Below are 25,803 nucleotides of genomic sequence, written 5' to 3'. Positions count from 1 at the left end.
TGTGACTATACGTCTTCATTCTCTTCCTTTCAACATGATGTATGCTCTATTCTGCTTTTTCCCTTAAAAACTTATTAGAGATCTTTCCATACTGATACTTAAACAGCTTCCTGGTTCTTTTGCTCTAGCTATGTGACATTCTATCATATGGTGATGTATTTAATTATTCCTACTGATAGAAATTTAGGTTGTTTCCAGTCTTTTGCTATTACTAACAATACACATGTGTTGAGTGAATGAATGAGTGAGCAGGTGAATGTTCAAATGGGTAACTTGAGCCTGGATCATTTCCCACGTCTGCTAATGTGTGGGGTAAATTCCTAGAAGTGAAATTACTGTGTCAAAGACCATATGCTCTTATAATTTTCACAGATATTGCTAAATTGACTTTTGTAAAGGTTGTGGCAGTTTACACTTCTTCCCAGCAATGTCTGAGAGTGGCCAAGGCCCCTTAAAGACAGCTGTGGCAGAGGTGGGATGTCCTCTATAGTTGACAGTTGACTCAATTGAAGTTAGTGCCCTGTGAGATTTATCTACTCAGCTGAGCACTGTCACCAACCCTCTTTGATCCCAACATTCCTGAATCCAGGCTAGACCTTCTATATTAGTTTTCTATGGTTGCATAATAAATTACCATAAACTTGAATTTATTACTCACAGTTTCATGGGTAAGGATTCCTGGGACAGGTTAGCTGGGTCTTTTGCTTGGGATATCATCAGGCTGAAATCAAGGTGTCAGCCAGATGGAGCTATGATCTCATCTCAGGCTCAGGATCCTTTTCCAAACTCATTTAGGTTGCTGGTAGAATTTGTCTTCTTAAAGTTGTAGGACTGAGATCCACATTTTCTTGCTGGCTGTTGGTGGGCGATCTCTCTCAGCATCTACAGATGCCCTCAGGTCCTAGCCATGTAGCCCTCTCATAACACAGCAGCTACATCTGCAAAGACAGCAGAAGAATCTCCCTTGAGTCTGCTATGACAGAATCTCGTAAGGCATAACCTAATCGATGGAATAATTATTCTGCCATATTTGCAGATCTTTGTGTGGTCCTTGACAAAAAACTCTGCCTTGGTTTATTGGTTGATGGCTGCATATCTATACTCTTCCAAAGACCAAATCATTTTACCAGGTGGCTCTCCACTGCCTGCTTCCAGCATTAGGTGTCCCTGCCTTAGCCAACCAATGAAGGCTGATCAAAACCTGCAGATGACATGGGCAAAACGCTAAGCCCATGACTACCAACATGTAAGTCACTTCTTTGCCTCTCCCTCCTCTCTTCTTTCTCTGAATAGTCAATCTTCAAGAGGGAGCACAGTAACTCATTAATACTTCCATCTTCATGGTCGTGTCTTTAAAATGTATATCTCCCAGATGTTTTGGTCCTCGCACAGTCCTCTTTAGAATCTGCATGGCTAAATTATTAGTATAATTCCTTCTTGTCTTAACATGTATTTCCTAAACTTCTTAGACTTACCAAAAAGAAATACTGATTTAAAAGTCTCTCTTTAAGAGCCTCTCCTGTCCATCACCACCTCTCTAGTCCCCGCTTTTCTACCAGAGTTACAGAGCATGCCCAGAAAAAACCTTTTTACTTGAGAAAACTTGTCTTTTTAGTTTTGGCAACCCTGTTTGTCATGCTAGAGGTATTTTTCCCCCCAAAGAAATATTTTATGAGTCACCAGGAAACTACTATCCTGTAACCACATTTGAGACCATGGGTGTTTTCTGTCTAAGAAAATTTAAAATTTTTAAATTTTACTTAAATAGGACTGAGATATTTTCAGCTGCAAATTCCTCTTTGGTGCAGATTAAAACTGTGTTAATCTTTTTTATGTAAATCACTATAGTTAAATTACACAAACACGTAGAGCACCAAGAGATATTTTTAAGTCCTTTATGTTTGGGGCTAAGAATACCAGATAGACATTAAGCACAAACTCCTGTCTTGCCTTTACTAATGACTCCAAATTTTACAAAGAGTAATGTATGAAGAATCCTCCTTAAATCATCCATTTGTAAATATTAATATCTCTCTATATTATGTTGAATTTAAAGAAAGTGGCAAAAGGTGTACCTAGTTCCCTCTTTTACTAACTTGCCACCATGCCTGAAATCATACCATTAAGATGCTTTTCCTCTGAATCTTACAGGCTTTCTGTTCTTTAGGAATCCCTCTACCTTATTTCTTTTTAAATTAAATGTTTTATTTGGAAATAATTGCAAATTTAAATGCAGTTGTAAGAAATAATACAGAGATTCTGTGTATCCTTTACCTAGTTTCCCTTAATGGTAACATCTTGCAAAACTATAGCACAATATCACCACCAGGATATTGTCAATGTACAGAAAAGTTCTATTACCACAAGGATTCCTCATATTGCCCTTTTATGGCCACATCCACTTCCTCCCATCCCACCCATCCTTGACCCCTGGCAACCACTAATCTGTTCTTCATTTCTATGATTTTGTCAAAGAAGTTATGCAATTGGGATCACACAGTGTGTGGCCTTTTGAGATTAGCTTTACTCACTCAATTATCTGAAGATCGATACAGGTTGTTATATATATCAATAGTTTATTCCTTTTAATTTATTCATGGTATGTATGTACCCCAGTTTGTTTAACTGTCACCTGTTGGAAGAACATCTGTTTGGGGCTATTATAAATAGAGCTGCTGTAAACATTTATGTACAGGTTTTTGTGTGAACATGCATTTTCACTGTTCTCACATAAATGCCCAGGAGTATAAGTGCTGGGTCATATGGTGAGTGTATATTTAGTTTGTAGGAAACTGCCAAACTGTTTTCCAGGGTGGCTATATCATTTTACGTTCCTCTCAGCAAGGTATGAGTGATCTAGTTTCTTTGCATCATCACCAACATTTGATGTCGTCACTATTTTTTTATTTTAGCCATAATATAAAATAAAATGATACCTATTTGCCATTGTATATCCTCTTTGGTGAATGTCTCTTCATGCTTTTTTTAAAAATCCATTTTCTAAATGAATCATTTGTCGTCATTTTTGTTATACTATTGAGTTTTGAGAATTCTTTATATATTTTTGATGTCAGTCCTTTGCCAAAATATTTGGTTTCCAAATATTTTATCTCAGTTTATAGCTTGTCTTTCCATCCTCTTAGCAGGATCTTTCCCAGAGCAAAAGTTTATTTTGTTGAGGCCTAGTCTATCAATTTTCCCTTTATTGCTTGTACATTTGGTGTCAAGTCTAAGATATCTTTGCCTAGTCCTGACATTTCACTGAAGAGGATATACACTAGCCTCACCTGCAAAGTTAACCACTATTCTAACTTCTGACAGTATAGATTACTGTAGACCGTTTTTGTATTTTATATAATGGGTCCCTTTAAAAAATGAAAATACTTCTCAGAAATTTAATGTCTTAAGATGTCATTGACCAACACTTTATAATGGATTAGGTTATCATATAATTTTATTTATATTTAATAGTATTCAATTTACTGACAATAATTAATGTTACAAAATACTTTAAAATTTATAACAGCCTTTCTCATGCTTTATGTTATTTGACCCTTACATGTTCTTATGATATTCTCATTTAAAGTGAGAAAATTGAGGCTCAGAGAAGTTAGGTGGTTTGTCTAAGTTCACCTATATAATATGCAGAAAGATTTAACAGCTCTAGGAGAAAGAAAGCTTCTTTGTCTCTTTTGTCCATGTATCAATTTTAGAGAAGGTTCTGACTGGCTCTGTTTTAGTCATGTGACCACTAAATACCTATTAAGGAGGGCACAGGGCACTATGACTGACCTGCCCACCAAGGTCATGTGGAGTCACGGAAGGAATCTTTAAGTGACTGAGAGGAAGAAATAGGAGATCATGCCAGACAGAATGAACTTCAATTCCCAAGTTTCCAGTGGGGACAAAACCAATTCTACCTATTTCTTGATTTATATGGAAATGTTAAAATAATCAAAATCTCTCTTTCTTTATCTACATTTTTATGACTCACTATAACAGTTCGGAATCACATTTTGTAAAATCTGGAATGGAGTGTGGAGAACATTTTTATCATTATATAAATGAGGAAAAGAAGGTTTAAAAGAAAATATCTTGCCCAATTTCATATAAATTCTTGCTTTATGTGTTTTCTTCTGTTTTTATTTATTATAAGAATAATATGAAATTAACAATTTTTAGTGAAAAAACTATGCAAAATGCAAGATAAGTTCTAGAGATCTGCTGTACAACATAGTACCTATAGTTAAATATGTTAAGAGGATAGATCTCTTGTTAAGTGTTCTTACCGAAACAAAAACAAAACCCCCAAACAAAAAATACCACAAAAGAACACAAGGACATTTTTGAAGGTGATGGATATGTGTAGTATTTTCTGTTGATGGTATCACAGGTGTATGCATATGTCTAAACCTATCAAGATGTGTGCATTAAATGTATGCAAGTTTTACATATTCATTAAATCCCAATAAAGTTAAAAAATATTCTATAACCTCAATACTCAATACAATAAATATTTTCATATGTATTCTTCTCTTTATCAAGACACATATATATTTAGACATAGTTGTAATCATGGGGTACATTGACTCTCAAAAAATGTTAAAAGGCCATATATATATAATTGTTTAACAACTATTAGCATATTTCTATACTGCAAAATTTGCAGGTAACTGGCCTATATCTGCCACCTTTGAGAGGTGGAAACCCACCTGCACAGTGGTGGGAGCACTTGTTTTTCTTCTGCTTCTCTTAAGCTGGATCAGCACCTCTTCCTGGCCCAGAACTTTGGTCTTGAGCAAAATTGTGGCATGGGTGGAGGCCTTTTGAGCCCTCCATTTCTACCTATTAGGGCGCATTCTTCCAGTGCTGTTCCAGATGCTCATCTCCTCCGCCGCTGCCTCTTCCTGGGGTCTGTTCTTCCCTTCAGAGTGTTGGAATCTAATTCCTGCTCAAGGATTCACTGACTGTTTTGATTTTAGTAGAAAATCACACAAAGTGCAACCTCTCAGGGACATCATCATTTGAGAAAGGGATGCTTCTAAGACAGAAAAGTGTTCCTGAACTGAAGAAAGAAAGGAAACATGTTTTTAGAGGGCCCTCTACTAAAAGACAGGCCCTACTGCCATAGTGCTGGGGCTGCAAAGACTGTAAGACCCAGTCCCCACCTTCAAAGAGTTCGAGTTTCCAGTTTCATTCCAGGTGTCTGTAGTAACCTCCAGCTATCTGCATGCTGCCCTACCTCTGTCTAGAACAATAAGGAGTCCTTGGGCTCTCCATCAATATGCCCTGTCAGACAAGCCATCTGTATCATTCCAGGTCCTGCCAGGAAACAGATGGCACCCTCAGACTGGGTAAATTGAGATGAGTTTAATAGACTATAAAGGCATATCAGGGTGTAGGGAAACCACAGACCAGAAGGAGCAGAAGGTGTGAGCAGTTACTGGAAACTTAAGAGAGAATTCTGTGACAGGAGAGATGGCTTTTGGTTCAGGGATACAACCAGTCAGCCTGCAGAGACCTAGTAAAGAAGCGTTTGAGGGAAATAAATATCCTGATCTCTCTCCTCCCAGTGTCCCATCTCCTAGTGGTAGCCAAAGGCAACTGGAAGGTGGAAGGCATAGAAGCCCATTGACAGAGCTTATCAAAATTGGCTTTCAGGGCCACAGAGTGAATGGGGAAGAGTGGAGTGGATTTGGAGTGGCAAAAGGAAGCCATCTGACACACTGTCTGTGTTTGGAAACACTCTGCTTCAGTTTTGCTGATGGTGGTTTCTACCAGCACTCCCAAGGGTAGGAGTGGAGGGGAGTGGGTCGGGGTGGTTCCCCCTCCCCAGTAGTTCTAAGAGGAGGTGGGCCAGCCTAAATGGTTGTCTTCTGCCTGAGGCTCTTGCATTTTCTCTGTTCATCTTCTAGTGTCCACAAAAGGCAGTGTTGCCCAGTAAGGAGGGTACCTACTGTGGGCCCCAGGCAGGGGGCTAACTTCCTGCACCCATCCTGCCACTCCCGTTTCATGTCCTTTCTCATGCATCGAACAACTAGCCACATTTGCAAGTGGGCTACCTGAAATCCCCTCCATTGCCAATGCATAGGATCACACCCACACCTGATTCCCTCAGGCTCTTCATGGCTTCTGGAAGTCACGATGAACTTCTCCTATGTCTGTGAAGACTTCATATAGACTGTCTGCCTCCCTGGAGTGCCCACTTGTGCTTTTTCCACCCCCATGCCCCAGCTTTCCTCAGTTCCCTCTCTTTTAGCCAGCTCAGTTCTTCTTTATTACTAGCCTGAAATGTGGGATCTGCTCTTTCTCTATATGAAATTTAACCAGTTTGCAATTTAGTAAACCAAGGTGTTAATTTATAATGAGAAATCTAAGAAGACTGGATTCTTGGTTCATTTACAGGAACTTCCTCTCCAAGTAAGTAAGACATAAGGGAAGTTAAGGAGAGATGGGGTGGGGGGTAAGATACATGAGAGACTTTATCCATTTTTTTCTTTCTATATATCTATTTTATCCTCTATGTCCACTTTTACTATTTCAAGGTTATTTTAAAAACCAAGTTCATGTATTATTTTTAAAATTTTATAACACTACTTAAAAAAAGAATGAGGTTAATCATAACCAGTGAGTCTGCATGATCTCTATAAGAGAAGCACAATGCAAAACATAGACACAAAAATGACAAAACCTAGGGCAAGACCACTAGAGATTTCGGATTTCTGCTCAAGGTAGCCTTTGCTTCAAGGAGAGTTGGACCACGAATATTTCCCTAGTTATGCCAGGAGTTTGTGGGGAGACCTGAGTTAACTGGTATGGGTGTTTGATTAATTTCCATGATGGCCTGGCATCCTGCAGAAGTAGGTGCTTTGGGAAGCTGTCTGGTCATCATGCCCCTAATTAGCTCTCAATGTGTCCTCATTACTTGCTGAGAGATCCCGCTGCTGCATCGGAACTTCCAAGTTTCATTTAATAAGTGATATTGTAGACTGACAGGCAAAGGAATTGTTATTTATAATTCAGAGTCATTTAAATATTTGTTAAGAACAAGGCCATTCCTAACCAAAAGTCTGAAGCATATAGTTTGTTTTCACTGCTCTTCCATCTTCCTTTACTACTTTGTCTACCAGAAGGTCTATTCTGAGGACAGTGGGGGACATTGTGAACAACCATAAGCCTATGCTGAGGACTTCTGGAGAAACTTGCTTCTTTCTTTCCCTCTTCTCCATGCTCTTAGTCAATCAGTTTGCTGAAGTTCTGGTTACTAGCCTCTCAAAGGAAACAAAGCTAAGAGGCTGGCAGTAAGTGTTGGTTAAGTTTGAACTCGACTAGCCTAGCTTCATGAGGTGAGGGAGATATTCAGATGTGTATGTGATTTGACTCTTAACTAGGGATAACTGTAGACTTGTGCGAAGAACAATAGCTCAACTATTCTGTGATAATTGCTAATAAAACTTTGAAAAACAAGGCCACTAGTATCTTGCCCTAATGGATATTAAAACTTACTATAAAGCTAGTGTAATAAAAAGAATAGGGCATTGGCATCATAATAGACAAATAGATCAGTGTGATAGAATAGAAAATAAGAAATAGATTTTATGGGGACTTAATATAGTGAATAATAAATGTTGCATTTCAATTCAGTGATTGCTTATTTAATAAATGGCACTAGAATAATTTCCTATTACATGGAAAATAAAAGTTAGACTCCTATTTCTTTAATTACAGATGGATTAGATGCAAAGATAAAACAAACAAACATTCTAGAATTAAATTTAGGAGAATATTTATGTAATATTCAGGTAGGGTGACCTTATAAAATAATACAAGAAACTCGGAAAGCATAAAGGAAATGAAATAGATTTGATAATATAGACAATTAAAAATTTCCAGTGGTAGAAGATACTGGTAAAAGTCAAAGGATAACTAACAGGCTGTGAAAAATAGTTGGAACAAGTTGCAGATAAAGGATTAATATACATAAATTCAGTTGAACTATATGAAATTGTTGATAAGCAACTGGTAATGACCAAAAAGAATGGCAATTTCAGTATTTCAACTCAATACATAGGGGTTGCTTTTATTTATATATTTTTTCAGGGGCTTCCATATACTGATAAACAAAAGACAAACTAATAGAAAAAAAGGTGAAGACTATAAATTATATATAAGAAATTCATAGACAAGAAAATGTATATAGCCAATATATAAATACATGATTATAAATAAATAAATAAATACATACATATTCATATATAAAAGTGAAAGTTAAAATAATAGGAGGAGGATGGCTACTATCCAAGAAACAAAAAATAATAAGTGTTGGTGAGGATGTTGAGAAATTAGAATCCTTGTAGACTGTTGGTAAGAATGTAAAATGATGCAGCTGCTATGGAAAACAGAATGGTGGTTCTTCAAAAAATTAAAAATAGAATTATATATGACCCAGCAATTCCCCTTCTGGGTATATACCCAAAAGAATTGAAAGCAGAGTCTCAAAGCAATATTTGTACATCCAAGTTCATAGCAACATTATTCATAATAGCTAAAAATTAGAAGCAACCAAGTGTCCATTGACAGATGAAAAGATAAACAAAATGTGTTATATTCATAATAAATTGTTCCCTCACCCAATTTCACCATGGGCAGGGGTGGGGGGCGGTGCTTTCCTCCATACCAACAAGCAATTATCAGACATCAGCAGGGTTTCTGAGAATTCATTCAATTCTGACACTGTCTACCTGGAGACAGCATCAGATTCCATAGGTTAAAGGTTCAGGCCTACAAGACTGCACCCCTCCCCTCTTCAGACACCAGACACAATCCCAGGTTACTCATGCTTCTTTCTGTTTGACTGCCCACAGATTGGAGATTGCGATGACTTCCTCCCTGGGTTCAGTTAATTTGCTAGAACTCAACTCACAGAACTCGCGAAAATATGCATTTACTCACTAGATTACCAATTTATTACATAGAATATTAAAGGATACAAATCAATAGCCAGATGAAGAGATACATAGGACGAGGTTCTGAACAAAGGAGCTGTGAAGATATTTTTTAGATGTAATTAATATTTAAATCCGTAGCCTTTGAGTAAAGCAGACTACCTTCCATAATATAGAGGCCTCATTCAGTCAGTTAATGGCCTTACGAGAAAAGACTGAGGTCCCCTGAAAAAGGAATTCTCAAAACTGCAACATAGAAATCCTGAATTTCTAGCCAACCTGGCTTACTCTGTGGAATTTGGACTCAAGACTACAATATCAACTCTTACCTGGATTTCCAGCCTTCCATCAGTTATCAAACTTTCCGGCCCCCATAGTCACATGATTCAGTTCCTTAAAATAAGCCACCTCTTTCTCTGTGTATGTGTGTACAAGCACAGATATATCTATATCTCTGTACATATAGATATATCTATCCAGATATATATAGCCTATTGGTTCTGTTTCTCAGGAGAACCCTGACTAACAGGTGCATTTGTATGTTTTTGAATGAACATAAAAAATGGTATAGAAGAATACAAACCAAGTTTAGTACTGGTGACTTCAGGGGGTGGGATTAGAGTGGGGAGGTAAAGATTTTTTCCTAAGTGTCTGTGCTTTAACTGGTTACAAGGTACATAAAATATCTTTGCAAGTAAACTAAAGCAAAAGTGAGAGAGAAAAAACCTTACAAGCCATTTGATTATGTTGCTACATCATTGAAGGCCACATTAAATTGGGGTAAAGGTCCTAAATGCTCATTTATTAACAAGCATTTATTAAGTGCCTACTGTGTGTCAAGGACTGAATAAGACTGAAAAAACAAATGTAAACAAACCATGATTTCTATCCTTGGAGAACTCAGGAATTTGCAAGAACTGGTACAATCAAAATGTCTGCATTTGTGGACTATTTTACTGTGTATTTGCTCTAACAGATCTCTCAAACTGTCATGCAGCATCATGGGTGGTCCTGAGAGGCCAGCTGGAACTGTGCCAATGTACATACAGAAACTGAATGATAATAGTACAAACTATGCTTTGAAGGAAGTTAGTTGAGTTTCTTCTAGTTAATTAAGCACGGTTTTATAACATCCAGATGAAAAGACCAAGGTTGGGGGTCAGATGAATTTTCTATTTGAAGATCTCTTTTGAATTTGTTTCCTAATGTGGACACTAGAGAGATTAGGAAACTGTACAGAGCTAGCCATCAGGTAAATCACAAGGGTGAAACTAGAATTCAGCCCTGTGATGACCAGCTATAATGGTTTGTTGGTGCATTTTAGGTTCAGGTTAGTAAGATCAGCCCTCAAGAGTCTGTGATTATTTCCTGTTGCATGGTTATACTTTAGAATCTTCTGAGGCCTTTTGAAAAATAAAATTCCCAAGCACTTTCTCTAGAGATTCTGATACAGTATGTCCTCCCTGCTTCCTTCATGAGAATTCACCTCTCAGCTCTCTGAATGCCAGAAGTGTAATTGAATTGTGCGCCCCAGCTGCAGCCTCTGAAATCCATCACCACACAAGCTAAGGCTATGCTTCCTACAGATTGCTCCCCACCAATGATTGAATGCAGCAGGCATACTAAGTCAGGCCCACTCCTGAGAGACAGGCAACTTTGGCTCAAGGACTCCCCTTTGGCTTTGTCAAATCTTCCTTAGACTGAACTGCAGTCTAAGATGCTTCCTTTGTTTCTTTCCTCTGTCCTGCACAGGTCAGACCTGTATGGAGGTCTGCAAGGTTTACCAGTCTTTTCCATTTTATCTTGTTTTCTTTAATAAACTTGCATATTTTATCCCATCCTCGTGTCTTCTTCTCTGAAGACCCAAACCAGCACAGTCCCTCTCTTTCTTCCTCCTTCCCTCCCTTGCTTCCTTTTTTTGTACTATGGGCCAACCATACTGGAGGTGCATAGAATAATACTAACTGGTCCCTAGTCTCAAGGTTCACACAGACTATTAAAGGAGACAGAGCCAAATAAATAATTATATCATGGTGAAATAACAGCAATGATATGAGTATGAATAAGGCATTAGCAAATCCCAGAGAAGTGGCATCTAACTCAACTTGGAGCTAATATGGAGAAAGCCATTGAATAAGAGTGAATAAGAGTCAGTGGGTGAAAGGGGCTGAGCAGAGGGAGGGGTAAAAAGACATTACAGCCTCTTGTGCTGTTGGGGCTGATGTTTTCAGGTCAAGAGGGTCAGGAGAGGAGGCCAAAGAGGTGAGTAGGGGCTGGATGTTGGAGAGCTTTGGATGCTACCCTCAGGGTCCTACCTTTAGCCTGGGGCCAGTGTTTCCAGAATGTTTGCCTGGGCCAAGCTACATGAGAATCACTGGGTACCTGATAAAAATACCACCCAGATGGAATGCCCAGCCATAGATGATTAAATATATATTTTTCCCTCTCCTTTTGCATCACAATGTATCCCTTCAAGCCCTAGAGAGAGATATAAAATCCCCTAAAGGAGTTTTGCTTATTTTCTGAAGAATTACTTGACTAGTCTCCCATCACTATGTAGTATAGTGCTACTAGGACCCCTTGTTCTGGGAAAAGTTTTTGTTGTTTGTTTGTTATGCTTTTGATGGTTAAAGAGAGGTTTTTGTTTGTTTTCTTCAGGCCAGGCAAAAGAAGAAATTCCCTCCAATATGCCTGGCCTTCCTGATCCTCTTTACTCTAGGAACCAGATCTCTGCCATCCTGATCTTGTGAGGCCTGACCCTAGAACAGGTCTCACCCTATCACACTGGGGATGAGAATAGGGTTAAGTACTTGGTGGGTTTGGCTATCTGAGGGCCATGAAAGAGCTTAGGCCCAAGTGCCCTGGCCTAAGTTAAAGAATGGGTAGTCTCTGGTGGTGGAGCCACCGACAGAAATGGAGGGGAGCTGTATTAGCAAGGGATTGGGGAGGAGCTGTATGATCACAAAAGAGTTCTCAGATTGGCAGTTGTGTGTGGGGAGGCTAGGACACTGAGGTGGCCTGGTGTGAATATGTGCATTAGTTGAGAAAAGTGACCGCTGTATGACACAGTAAGAGATGGCTCAGAAAGAGTACGTAGAATAAGAACAGAAGGGAACACCAGCATTTAAGGTGCAGGCAGAGAAAGAGAAGATCTTGGACAAGAAAAAAAAGTTCATGATATATTTTTTTAAAAAAAGCAAGCAAATGTTATCAAAACAATTGAACTAACACTGTATCCTTACTCTGTGCCAGGCATTATTCTAATTTCTTTATCTGCAATAATTCATTTCCCACAGAAATCCTCTGCGGTAACCTGCAGCAGACACTTTCGGTACCTTACCACTTCAGTATGCTCCAACTGCCTGGATCCGCCTGAGGACTTGGTATAATGTATGGCAGGCTGAAAGTGCCCAGGATTTTGACAACTCCATGAGCAGTCCTCAACCAAAGACTATAGCTTGTTAGTGTATAAATATCCCAACTTTCTCACTCGTAATGTGGGATGACTCTGAGGCTCATATTCAACACCATTTCCCAGAGTTCCCCAGTGGGATTAGGCCCTAGTGGTCCGTACTTGTATCTTGCTGGATAATCTACCCTTTAATGCCTTCCCTTCATGGACTCACTCCCCTACTCCCCTACCCATGTTTTTCTTCATCTTCCAAATAAACTACTTGTTATTGAACCCTTGTCTCACTATCAGCTTCTGTAGGAATTCAAACTGAGATATAAATGAAGATCACAGAAAATCTGAGAACAAAAAATTAGAGGACTATAAACATCTAAGTGTATATAAAAAGCAATCACTAAGATGTAATGGTAGTTAATCAGCAACTCTCCAGGCTTGACAAGAAGTTGTGCTTAAACTCACACTAAATCCTTTAAGAGGCAAAACTCTTCCAGGATCATAAATACCACTCAGGGATTTCTCACCTTTTCCAGGCATCAAGGACTAACCCCCCTTTTATTCTAGAGGGGAAAAAACCTTCCTAATGTTTCCCTAATAAATTATTAGCTTAAAAAGAGCCAAGCCTTGCTTTACTAAATGCTCTGTATTCAAACTTAGACACAGAGGTTACCTGATTTTAGAGGGATCCTAACTCTTTCCATTTGCAAATCTGAGCTTACTACAAAATAAGATTCATTAAATCACATTTTAAGAGACCATAATAAAAACAAAAATATATTAAAATAATCTCTTTTTAAATTAAGTTTATTGGTAACATTGGTTAATACAATTGTATAATTTCAGGCGTACATCATCATTTGACATTTGTATATTCTATTGTGTGTTTACCACCCAAAGTCCAGTTTCCTTCAGCTATCATATATTTGATCCCCTTTACCCACTTCACCCTCTCCCTAGCCCCCTATATTTGACTCCCTTTACTCCATCTACCTCCCCCTTCTTCCCCCACCCTAGTAGTAACCACTAGTCTATAATCCATGTCCATGAGTCTCTGTTTGTCCTGCTCATTTGTTGCTTTTAGGTTTATATCCCACATACAAGTGATATCATGTGATTTTCAACTTTTTCTGTCTGGCTTATTTCTCTTAGCACGGTTACCTTGAGGTCCATCCATGTTGTTGCAAATGACAGTATTTCGTCTCTTCTTATGGCTGAGTAATATTCCATTGTATATATGTACCACAGCTTCTTTAGCCAATCATCTATCACAGGACACTTCGGTTGCTTCCATGTCCTGGCAACTGTGTATAATGCTGCTATGAACATTGGCACGCAAATATCTTTTTGGATATGGATTTTCAAGAGGGATTGCTGGATCATATGGTAGATCAATTCTTAGTTTTTTGAGAACCTCCATACTGTTTTCCATAGTGGCTGTACTAATTTGCAGTCCCACCAACAGTGTATGAGAATTCTTTTTCTCCACATCTTTTCCAACATTTGTTATTACTTGTTCTGTTGATTATAGCTATTCTAAAGGTGTGAGATGGTATCTCATTGTGGTTTTGATTTGCATTTCCCTAATAGCTAGTGATGTTGAGCATCTTTTCATATATTTATTGGCCATTTGTATGTCCTCTAGGGGAGAAGTGTCTGCTCAGGTCTTCTATCCATTTTTTGACTGGATTGTTTGTTTTTGTTTTTGTTATTGAGTCATATGAGTTCTTTGTATAATTTGGATATTAGGCCCTTATTGGAGGTGTTGCTTGCAAATATATTTTCCCATTTGAATGGCTGTCTCTTTACCTTGTTGATGATTTCTTTTGCTTAACTTAATCTCTTTTTATATGCTCTTTCAGCTTGCCAAGCTCACTTTCTGAACGCTGGAGAATAGAAATCCTACTAGTATATTTTTTGTTTTGTGTTGATTTTGCTAATAAAGTTTAATGAAACTTTTCCTATGTTACAGTGTTTAAAATGTGTCAAAATATTCAGCCAATAAACAAAACTAATGTCAAATAAAAGACCCTGTTTTGAATTTTTAAAACTATGTCAATATAGCAGGATAAAGGACCAAGTGCTAAGAAAAGGGGAAAAAAAACTAGTGAATATGACTAATTGAAACTTTGTTGGTACTCTTTGATTATTTCCATTAATGGCCATTAATTTGTTTCAAAAGGGCTTTTGTGACTCACAGTTATGATAACATTTCATAAGTCTTGCGTTTCATACAAGGAAACCTGGTTCAGTCAACATTTCCAATTACCAGCCACACTGTGGGCTTTATTAAACATATAAATACTCTTGAGAATATATAAAGAGAGATATAACTTATATATTTGCTTGTTGATTACACCTGATTAGGGTAAAATGTTCAGTCCAATGTGTTTGGGACAACTTACTATTTAACTGAAACATTGCTAATAAAGGTGCCCCTGCTGTCCTCCATGAAAATGCATATATTTAAAAAATTATGAAAGAAACTATTTTAAGCCTGGAAGATAGACTCTACATCTCAAGGTCTGTAAAAGCCTTTTATGTGGAGAAAAATTCTTGCCACTGTATTTGAATCATTGTTAAGGCACACAAAGAACAATATCACTTAATTTATTTGAGGCTTATTCAATATAGCAACTTTGGGCTTCTATTTTCCTTCCATTCAATTCAACAAACTTTAATGTTTATATTTCCATTTTGTAGAGAGTGATTGGTAAACTCACTTCGTATTGTTCTGAAGGCCACTTTAATATGGTTTGGTTCATATATACCATATTTGCATAAAAAAGATTGGACAAAATAGCATGGAAACAGCAATAATAAGGCAACAACAAGGGCTATCATTCAGTGCTTATTGTGTGCCAGGCATTTTTTTCACACATTATCTCATTTTAGCCTTATAGCAAATCCATGGGGTTAAGTATTGTTACCCCTATTTTTGAGATAAGAAAAGAGGCACAAAGAGCTAAAGAATTTGCCCAAAGTCAAACCATTAGGAGTGCCAGAGCAGGATGCAAATCCAGCACCCTAGACCAGCCCTTGGTGCCACCTGTAGTTAGCCATAGCTGAGTCAGCAAAAATCAGTTGTTTAAAGTAACTACTGAACGACTATGAGAGCCCAAACCTAGATTTGTGTCTATACTTGTCAAGAGATATTCTTAACTAACAACTTTTATTTTACTTTCCAAATGGCTTAACTTGTATCAGCTTTGAAGCCAATTTCATGTCAAAAAAATTAATCACTCTAAGAACTAAGTACAGGGACATGGATCATTTAGTTTTGCCAAATTCCAAGGATGCTAGAGGTTGGTTGAGGAGATTTAGGAAAGGACCCAGCTCCATAATTTATTGGCACCAATCTTGCATCATTCTTCTACTTCTATCTTCTTCTACAGCGTTCATCTACCACTGTACTAGCCTGAATAATGTCCCCCAAAGATATCAGGTCTTAATCTCTAAATCCTGTGCAAGTGACCTTACTTTGAAAAAGGGTCTTTGCAGATGTAATTAAGTTAAGGGTGTTGAGATGAAGAGATTATCTTAGATTGTTATGGTGAACCCTAAATATTATCATCACATTTATCATTATTAGGAGAGAGGGACAGAAGGAGATTTCACACACTCAAACACACACACACACACACACACACACACTAACACACACACAGAAGGTGATGTGAAGATGGATGCAGAAATTGTAGTGCTGTGGCAACAGCCAAAGAATGCCTGCGGCTACTGAAGAAGGAAGAGACAAGGGATGGATTCATCCCCAGAACCTCTGGAAGAAATATGGCTCTACTCACATCTTGATTTTGGCCCAGTAATATTGATTCCAGAAATATGAGAGAATGAATATGTGTTATTTTAAGCCATCCAGTTTATGGTCATTTATTACAGCAGCCACAGGACACTAATACACTGGCTAACCCCTGCTGAGAACTTATGTTCCAGCTTTTAAGAAGAAACTGAAGTCCTATTTCAGTGTGTGGTTTTACCAGGCAAATGGGCGTCTGGACTACAGTTTAGGATTTCCCTCAGTGACTACCATTAGCACAGATCATCAATGGTGTTACGTGTGTCAGGAGGTACTTCCTAAGCCACATGTCCCTCTTCAGCTGTTGCCTGCTGCTGTTGCTGCTACCTTGGCTCACCCCACCTGTGCAAACATCCCATGACCTTAAAAGGTCAAGAAGAGAGTCACTATGTCCTTCTAGTGGATGGGACATGACGTATTTCAAATGTCCCTGAGGTGGTGTAGAGAAGTCAACAACATCTTGATTTTGGAACTCTTTGTACCTTCTGCCTTAGGCTCACATAAGAAATGAACATTTTCCCCATGCCTTTTAGCTGCCTGATACCTCTGTACACCCTCCTTATGTTAAGAGAACTTTGTACATTTACCTCCCAAGGCAGAAGGCAGAAACTTGCTTTCTCAGACTTATTTGCAGCCAGGGTGTGGGTATGTAACAATACTCCCATGAAATAATTTAGTTTGGAAGAGAGTGAGGACAGAGGCATGGCACAGAATCTATTCTAGCAAGGATGGCAGAGCCTGAAGGAGAGACTTCCAGCCTTCAGGAGAGCAGTGGCAGAAGCCCTAGTGGGACTGTCCTGTGCCCAGCACTGGCCATGTGAGCTGCGGTGCTCATGCCTAGCAGTGGGAGCAGTCTGATGGCACAGTTCAGGCTGACAAGCCTGATTCTCTCACTGTCCTGGAGTTTCTGTCAGCTCCCCTCCTATCCCTCAATACATTCCTTTTTGTTTAACCAATCAGAATGGATGTTATTTTCAACAAAGAACCTGCCTGAGGCACCTACCATGTGGTTGCTTCAGGAAGAAGACAAGCTTGGTGGGCAGTCTGTGACACTTGGTTATCCTGATATCTACTTCTTGTAACCAAGCTTTCTATAGCCTATCAGGGGTAAATAATGACCTAAGGCAGACAAGTATCTAGGATTTTGAGAGCTTACACAGGTCAGCTTTTAAGGTTAGCAGGTTTCAGCAGTGAACTCAAAACTGCATGTTGGCCCTTACATTCACTTGATGGTCCAGCCAAGCACACTGTAGAAAATGAGAGCCTCATTCTATTCAGCAGGACTTTGAATGAGCCATAGATGGCATCAGGAACGTGGATCTCTTCAGCTGAACTTATTGTTCGGCTGAACAATCCACACAACTTATATCTTTATTAGATGCCATTGATATCATGTTCTAGTTGTTCTCTGAGTACCCAATGAGACTGAAAAACTCTTCAAGGGCAGAACTCCATCTCTTCCTATTTTTCTCTCTTTGTAACACCTGGCTCAGAGGAGTCATGCGAGAGTCATGCAAGAGTCATGCAATATGTGCTGCTGGACGTAAGAGCATAAGGGGTGAGAAGTGCCTTCATTTCACTCTTTTCAGTTCATTATCTCAATCTAAAGAATGAGGAAGTGATGGCATTAATGAGTACAAGCTTCTTTCTTGCTGCTTCTGTATTCTTAGTGGAGTGGTGGCATTTTCCTGAAACCAGGGCTTCAGGGATGACCTCTCACACTGTCAATAGATTAAAAAACTGTTGTGTAAGGGTCAACTTTTAATTGATGATCCATTCACAATTAATGGTTACAGTAAAAAATATACTTGAAAGCATTTATCAGCGTTTATTCTCATGATCAAAAATTTTGCACTTGTCATTTGTGTTTAGAATGCAAATGGATGGACATTCTGGTGCATGGAAATTATTGGTTTTTCAGTGCCACTTGCTTTACACAAGTTGGTGGAAAAAATATGGTTTGCTTAGTTCCTCATTTTCCTCTTAATGTATATATTCATATAATTATGTAAATTACAAAATATCTGGAATTCCATAATTATATAGTTTCAACTATTTATGATAAATACGGTACCTTCAGGAAGATTTAATTCCAATTCACTTTTTTCCTAGAATGAAAAATTTACTGACACTCACTACATCAGTTTTTAAATTTATTTCACCATTCTGGACCTCATTTTCCATCTTTCTAACAAAAGGAGAGTTAACTGCATATTCCTGTGAGTTGGTATTTTTGTTTTTACATCCCAGGGATTCTGTTTGCTTTAGCCCTGAATCACCTGGCTTGTAGTTTAAATAGCAGTTAATTGCAAATAGGTCTGAATTTATATCCCATTTCCTACTGTATTGGATATAATTTTTATTCTTGCTTGCTAGCCTTATTGTATTGTTCCCCTAGCCTCGTCCTGAGCAATTATTTCCTTGTATTAATATATCATTCCAACAGAGAGGCTCTGAATTTATTTCTTTATTAGCTGGTGAGCCAAGAACATTATAATACACAGGGTGAATGTAATAAGAGCTGCATGTGGGACTATTAACCTGACAGGGCCTCACAAAGTGCAGTGAATTATTACTCCTGTCAGTCATTTGAAATGTTACGGCATCCACAGAAAAGAACATAACTCTTTAACCCCAATTAGGTTGAGAATTTACTTCTGTGTCCTATCTTTAGCCACCATTCTATCTTTTAGAATAGCGACTTTCAAGCTTTTCTGAATTCAACTCAAAGATATTTTACATCACACACACACACACACACACACACACACACACACACACACACACAGTGTGTGTGTGAGAGAGAGAATGAGAGAGAGAGAGAGAGAAATATAAAACTTAACAGCTTAACAAAATCATATTTATTTTCACTACCTGTGACAGACATTGATGATTCCTACTCTGTTCTAATTTTTTAAAAATTCACTGACACTCATTAAATCAATCTAAAATCCTACTAATGGGTCCAAAAAAACACAATTTTAGAAGCTGTTCCTTAGCTATTTAAATAATAAATTTGAAACATCTTTATTTCAACTCTTTTTTTTCTGTTTCTTCTGAGATTTGCTTCTATATTTCTAAATAATATGAATATACTCCTATTTCTTTTTTTGGTACTATTTCTTTCTCTCTTTTTTTGGCTTATGAAATGGATAGAATACATATTCTTATGAAAAATGAGGACTTAGCTCCCTTCCACGTACCTTCTTCAAATATACACATATTTCCCCTCCTTACTTCCCAATATATTATGAGCTTTCTATTAAGTCAACATTCATTGTTTATATTATTATGGTTATGTGTATCAGTTAGGGTCCAAGCAAGAAACAGATGGCACACTCAAATTGGGCCATATAAGAAGAGTTTACTAAGGAACCATTTGTAAAAGTGTGGGCAGGGTATAGAGAAACCACTAGAGATAGGGCTGGTAAAACGGTGGGGCTCTATTACCACTCATAGGCTCCGAAGAACTTGGATACTCGAGAGCTGTATAGGTGGAGTTGCCTGATAGCAGCTGTAACCGTTGTGAAGGCATGCAGCCAGCCTAAAATGACCATGCAAGGAAGGCAGCCAGAAATTACGTACTCCAATTAGTCCTCCTATCTCCCTCTGTTCTACTGCTGGGGCTCTCCACAGGCAGAACCCACCTGGAAGCCAGAGGACGCGGAACCTTTTGGTAGAGTCCATAGAGGCCTGCCTCCTGGGCACAGAGCCAGTGGAGAAGGGTAGATGGATCTGGAAGGCAAAGAGAACATAGTTGGCACATTATGTAACTCGTATTCTTAGCTGAGTACATTTCCTGTTCTTTCCTTTCTTGAATAAGTCTTGTTTGCCTTGGAGTTAGTAACTGGTTCTTTTTCTTTAAAAAATTTTTTTTTGGTTTCTATGCTTCTTATGGTTTATTATTACTAAAGTTATTCAAACTTCTAAATAGTCAATCAGTTTTACAAGGCTAATAACAAAAGAAAGAACAATCCTCTGTACCCCACTGCTTCCATTTTCCACTCCCCAAATGCAACCATTTGTTCCTCTCTTAAATGGTTTCTTTTGGTATTTCTCTTCATATCACTAAAAAACATGCTTATAGTGACAGCCCTTGCTTTTTGTAGTGTAGACATTATCTATTGATGTCTCAATTTGAAAAATGAAGATTTTGGCCCTTTCACTAATCACCCCACTCCTTGCTTACCACATACAGCCACATTTTCCATTCCCAAGCCTCCCAATATAGATATATCATAATTTGGCTAAACTAATATTCATTCTTTATATCATTATAATTATGTAAATGTAATTCATAACTAAACTGTGTAGTATCCCATGACTACTTTTCCTTGCTCACTCAACGTTTTGTTTTTCCTGGAATTACATTAAATTTTCCTGTTTTTCTCATTTGTGTCATTTCCTATATATTTATAATGAATTCCTCCTCCAAACAAATTCATCAAGTATTCCATCAATTTCATCTTCTTGAAGAATTCTTTCTAGAGATATTTGACCTGCTCTAATCTATATTGATCACTCTTTACTCCTTGGGCTCAGGTTCTGTCTTGAAGTTTCTTTTTACTGTTACCCTGCGAGCTCTTGTCACCTCTCTCTTGAGTTATATCCCGTTTCCTGGTTCCTGTGTCTTTCTCTTTCTTGGTTCTATCCTTCGTTTTGATGGAATAGTTCCAATAGCTTTTGAGAATTGGGTACATGGGAGGTAAATTTTTTAAGGCTTTGCATATCTGAAAATGTCTTTAATCTATCCTCACATTAATTGTTTGTTTTGCAGGTATAGAATTCTAGGGTAGAATTCATTTTCCTTGGCATTTTGAAGGCTCGATTGTCTTTATTGTTCTGAGTGTTGCTATTGAGAAGTTCAGATCCATTCTGATACATGACCCTATGTAACTAATTTTTTTCCCCTGAAATAACGAGAAAACTTTATTATCTCACATAACAAAAAGTCTAAAAGTAGGGAAGTTTCAGGATTGGTTAGTTCATTCAAGGCCTAGGTTCCTTCAAGTTTTATGCTCTTTCAACATCAGCTTATTGGCTTTCCTAGGCTGTCTCCCCTGATGATCATAAAATGGCTGCCATAGTTCCAGGCATCATGTCCAGAAACTACAGTATGTAGCAGCAGAAGACAGTCATCTCTTTCTTTTGTTTCTTTTTAAAAGTGAGAAAACCTTTCCAAGAAATTCCGCACTGACTTCCCTTCCTATATCTTTGGACAGAGCTGAGTCACAGTCTGTTTTTAATTCAAGCATTGATGAAAGGGAACAGCGTCATTCGGATTGGCTTGGACAATCACGATGGACATAAGGTCCCTTTTTCCAAGGAATAGTTATCTGAACAAAATTAGGAATCTGTTAGCAGGTAAGAGGTGGGATGGCTGCTGGCTAGGCAACCAATAGTGTCTGTTACAGCATAGTGTCTGGCACATAGTGAGCATTAAATATATGTTAGTTATTGTTGTTATTAACTCTTAATTAGCTATGTGAACTTATTCAAGTCATATACCTCCTAGAGTTCCAATCTCCTCATCTTCAAAACAGGGATAGGATTATTTAATTTGTTGGATGGTTATAAAATTAAAAGAGATGACAAATGTGAAGTCTTTGGTGCTTAAAAAATGATAGCTATTTATTATAGTTGCATATAATTATTGCCAGAGTACTTGGGCAGCAGGTTGAGGTCTCTAATAAAGTTTTTGGAGGTTGGCCCCATACTGCTGTAACTATTTTTTTTTCCCTGCAGCTCACAGAATCTTTCCCTTGTCCCTTTTGTTCTAAAATTTCATGATTATATGCCTTGTTATTGTTGTTGTTGTTTTTTTCTCAGCTCATACACCGTGAGTCCTTTTAATCTGGAAAAGTATCTTTTAAGTCAGAGAAATTTTCTTGAATTATTGCTTTGATTTATTTCACCCTTCCATTTTCCATGTGTTCTTACTCTGAAATTCATATTATTCACATACATGTTGGACTTCCTGACTGACCCAATGATTTTGTTATCTTTTATCTCCCTTTTACATCTCTTTATATTTTTGTTCCACATTATGGGAGATTTCTGCAACTTTAGCTTCCTATCCTCTTATTGAGTTTTTCATTTCTGATATCTTATTTTTAATTTCTAAGAATTCTTTCTTATTCTTTGTTTTCTTTTTATTTGGTTGCAATGTCTTCTCTTATTCTCAGAAAATATTAACTACTAAAGATGGTATCTCTCAGTATAGTCTATGTTTCCACCAAGTTCTTTTTTCTCAATATTTTAACCTCTGTCTTGCACCTTAGAGTTTCCTGAGATGTCTGGTAGTTCTAGGCTATCTGCTCACCTTTACTATTATAACTTAAAAGCCTGATTGGAAGAGAGCTTGGTAGGGTTACTGATTATAGATTTCACTACAATCTAGCTAGCCTATTATATTGATATCAGGATATATATGTCTTTTTTCTTGGGCTGTCAGTTTCTCAGAGAAGAAGCTTCCAATACCCTGCCCGGAGAATATATATTTGATTTTTCAGTGGAGGTAATTTGAGAGAAGAAGGCTGAGGTCCTGATGTTCAGTAAGCTTTCATTTAATCCCTATTTTCAGTATAGGATCCCACCGTCAACGGTGTGCAATGTCCCCCAGTCTAGAGACCCTCTACTCTCCAGAGAATACACCTCATTTTTCAGGTGGTGTGGAAGGGGCAGCAGTTGCCTTGCTGAGGCTGGAGATCAGGGTTCAAACTTGCTTATAATACCAGTATTGACAGTTATGTTATGGTCTCCCAGTTCTAAGCCAAACTCTTCTATACTCAGGTTTGCAACACTGAAGCTGGGACTCTGAACACCCGTAGTAATTTTGCCAGTTATTCTGTTAGCCTCTGCCCATAGAGGGCAACAGAGGGAAACTGGAAGGCTGGGGAAACAAGAAGGAACAAGAAACTTCCTGTTTTCTTTCTATTGCTGTGAGCAGCACCCAACAATGTTTCACTGAAGCAAAAGGTCTTTCCCGCAGCAACAGTTGAAGTCGGTTTGCAGTTTTTCCAATGCTCACAACCAGCCTCATCATGCTCTCACACCGAAGACACCAGTACGAGTTTAGCAACACCCTCTTCTCAGAGTTCTAGATCCGGGGCCTGTGGGCCCCTCCTCCAAGTTTCTCGGTTCTAATTCCCATCCTTTTCCCGTCTCCTCTAGCCCTGGGAGTGATACTTTAAGAGTTCTCTTTTTACCCTTTCATTTGCCTAGTTAACAACTTTATGCCTAGTTAACAATTCTTTATATTAAATTCCTTCTGATGAAATAATTTGTGTGGTTTCTGTATCCTGACTAGATTCTGACTGATACACTCACTTTCAATGAAACCTCTTCTTTTCTTTCCAGTCCTACTTATATCCCACTGTCAAAGGTATGGGTTGCCTCTAAATGCTGAGTCTTTCTGGAGTTTTAAACCATAAATTAGCTTGCTCCTTGATCTCCCTACCTTGATAAACTTAGAAGTTCAGCTCTTCTGGTCTACTGTGCCAGTAACAGTGTGTCTATCTGCTTTCTTGCTTCTAAAATTTTGTTGTTGTTTTCTTTCCCAATCTCTTTGTCCCTGTAGAGTTTTGCTTTTTAAAAAAATCTTATTTATTGTCATAATGAAATTTAGGGGAGGAACTCAATACTTTTTAAACATAGGAACAAGAGACTAATTTTTAAGGGGGCATGACAACAGCCTTGGAGAAAATATTGCTGCATGAAGCCAGGGTGGTTGTATCCTCTAGGGGAGGAGAGTGGAGTAGGATCCAGAAGGAGGAGGATAGGGAACTTCTTTTACTCTATTTCTAAATCCTTTATATGAGTTTTAATCTTTTTGTGCATGATAAATTTCACAATTTTTGTAAAGGTAAACTTCAGCGTACAACTGTTATCGGTTAGTGTGTATTCAGCTGCATAGAGCAGAAACTTGATCACAGAGGTTTAATCAAACAGGAGTAGATTTTTCTCCCATAATAAATTTTAGGAGAAGGTGGTCCAGGATAAATACAATATCTCCGTGTTGCCATGGGCACCTAGACTCCTCTTCGCTTTGGTTGTGATCATGCTTGGCTTTTGTCTATATCCTTTTTAAATGGCTGCCTCATCTCTGAGTATCTCATCCGTATTCCAGGAACATGGCAAAGGAAGAAGGGCAAAATGCCTAAGAGACAAGCTAACTGAGTTGGCCTTCCTTTAAAAAGCATTCCTTGTATACCTGAAACTAATATTATATGTCAATTATATTTCAATTAAAAGAAAGTTAAAAACAAAAGTGAAACCAGGCCTCTATGTGTTTAAATCATGATTAAAATCTATTTATGATAAAATAAAAAGTAAAAACTAAATTCTGGGGGAAAGTATATGAAAAAATGAGACCATGTTGAGCTTAATTAAAGAAGTTTAGGAGAAAAAAATGGCATAGATGATAGAAGCTCTGTTCATCCCTCTGGCGACCAAATCAAAGTTGTGATGGAAACAAGGAGCAGCAGTAAGAAAAAATCGCCTGGGATCCAGATAAACAAGCCATACAACTAGGGAGAAGTCCAAGAAAACACTTTGCAACAGCAGAAGGTAGGACAGAGTGAGGATGTGGGGTTGCCCGGTCCCAAGTGCCTGAGTGAGACAGAGGCTGTGGCAGCGGCAGAAACCTCTTAAAGGGGCCACATCTGTGAATGGATTTTCGTGGTGACAGACCTGCTCGCTCTGAGCACCAGTGCTGATTTGGCTGTGTGCAGGGGGCACCAGGGACTTACAGGAAGACATTGTCGGAGTGAGGGCCGAGGGGAGGCTCGCTCTGCACAGAAGTGCCGGTGGTATCCATTGTTCCCTATTGAGACCTCTCCTCTCCCAGTGCATGTACACAGCACTGCCATAGCTGTAACTTCATCAAACTGCCTAACAGAGGTCACTCCGCCCAGAGGATTCCCTGAAATCCCGCCTCCCTCAACTCGCAGCTCCACCCAAGCCATATCCAGGTGTATCCTCAGCGAGTCAGGTGCTCATTGCTGAGCAGCGTCTAGACTCACACTGGAAGCAGCTGGCCTCTATTTCTAGTGTGCCCTTTTGAGGCAACTATAAGCACATCATCTGTGGATTCCGTGCTGAATCTTAACAGGTGGCCCCAGAGGGGTAGAGGCTTGGGCTTAGTTTGGCCTACAGCCGAACCCCTCTCAGGACTGTGCCACAGGACACCTACTTCACAAGACCGGGAGACTTAGGAGCTTTGCTTAGTACATAGAAACAGACATGGAAAGTCAGCCAAAATGGGAAGACAAAGAAGCAGAAACCATGTGAGAGAAGAGACAAAGATCCAGGAATGATGGAGTCAAGTAATCTAACCGATGCGGAGTTCGAAACACTGGTTATAAAGATGCTCAATGAACTTTTGGGAAGTGTAGATAAATTCAGTGAGAAATTCAACAAAGAGATTAAAAAATATAAAAATGGAAATGGAAATTATAAAAGGGAACCAGTCTGAAATGAAGAACACATTATCTGAGATGAGAAGTATGTTAAATGGAATAAACAAAGTGAATAAAGAAGAGGATCCACCAGACCCTGGCGGCGCCAGGCCCTGGGTGCATGCTGTGAGCATGTGGGAGGAGATGCCCTGCCTTCAGAGATCCAGTTCTTAAGGGGAA

At 38.5% G+C, this 25,803-nt stretch overlaps 1 long non-coding RNA gene across 1 annotated transcript in view; it reads right to left on the bottom strand.

Annotated features, from left to right (window-relative positions):
- Positions 1 to 627: 627 nt before the first annotated feature.
- LOC107516628 overlaps positions 628 to 25,803 on the bottom strand; it is a 94,363-nt gene continuing 69,187 nt past the window's right edge. Inside the window, exons 3-4 of the long non-coding RNA XR_001598343.2 lie at positions 19,813 to 19,900; positions 628 to 938 (exon numbers count right to left, since the gene is read on the bottom strand). This is a non-coding gene — a long non-coding RNA (uncharacterized LOC107516628). The remainder of the gene's footprint in view (positions 939 to 19,812; positions 19,901 to 25,803) is intronic.

The sequence above is a fragment of the Rousettus aegyptiacus genome, unplaced genomic scaffold (assembly GCF_014176215.1).
Source record: "Rousettus aegyptiacus isolate mRouAeg1 unplaced genomic scaffold, mRouAeg1.p scaffold_m13_p_9, whole genome shotgun sequence".
Lineage (NCBI taxonomy): Eukaryota > Metazoa > Chordata > Mammalia > Chiroptera > Pteropodidae > Rousettus > Rousettus aegyptiacus.
Note: the sequence above shows the minus strand (reverse complement) of the source record. Positions and strands in the feature narration are given on the sequence as shown.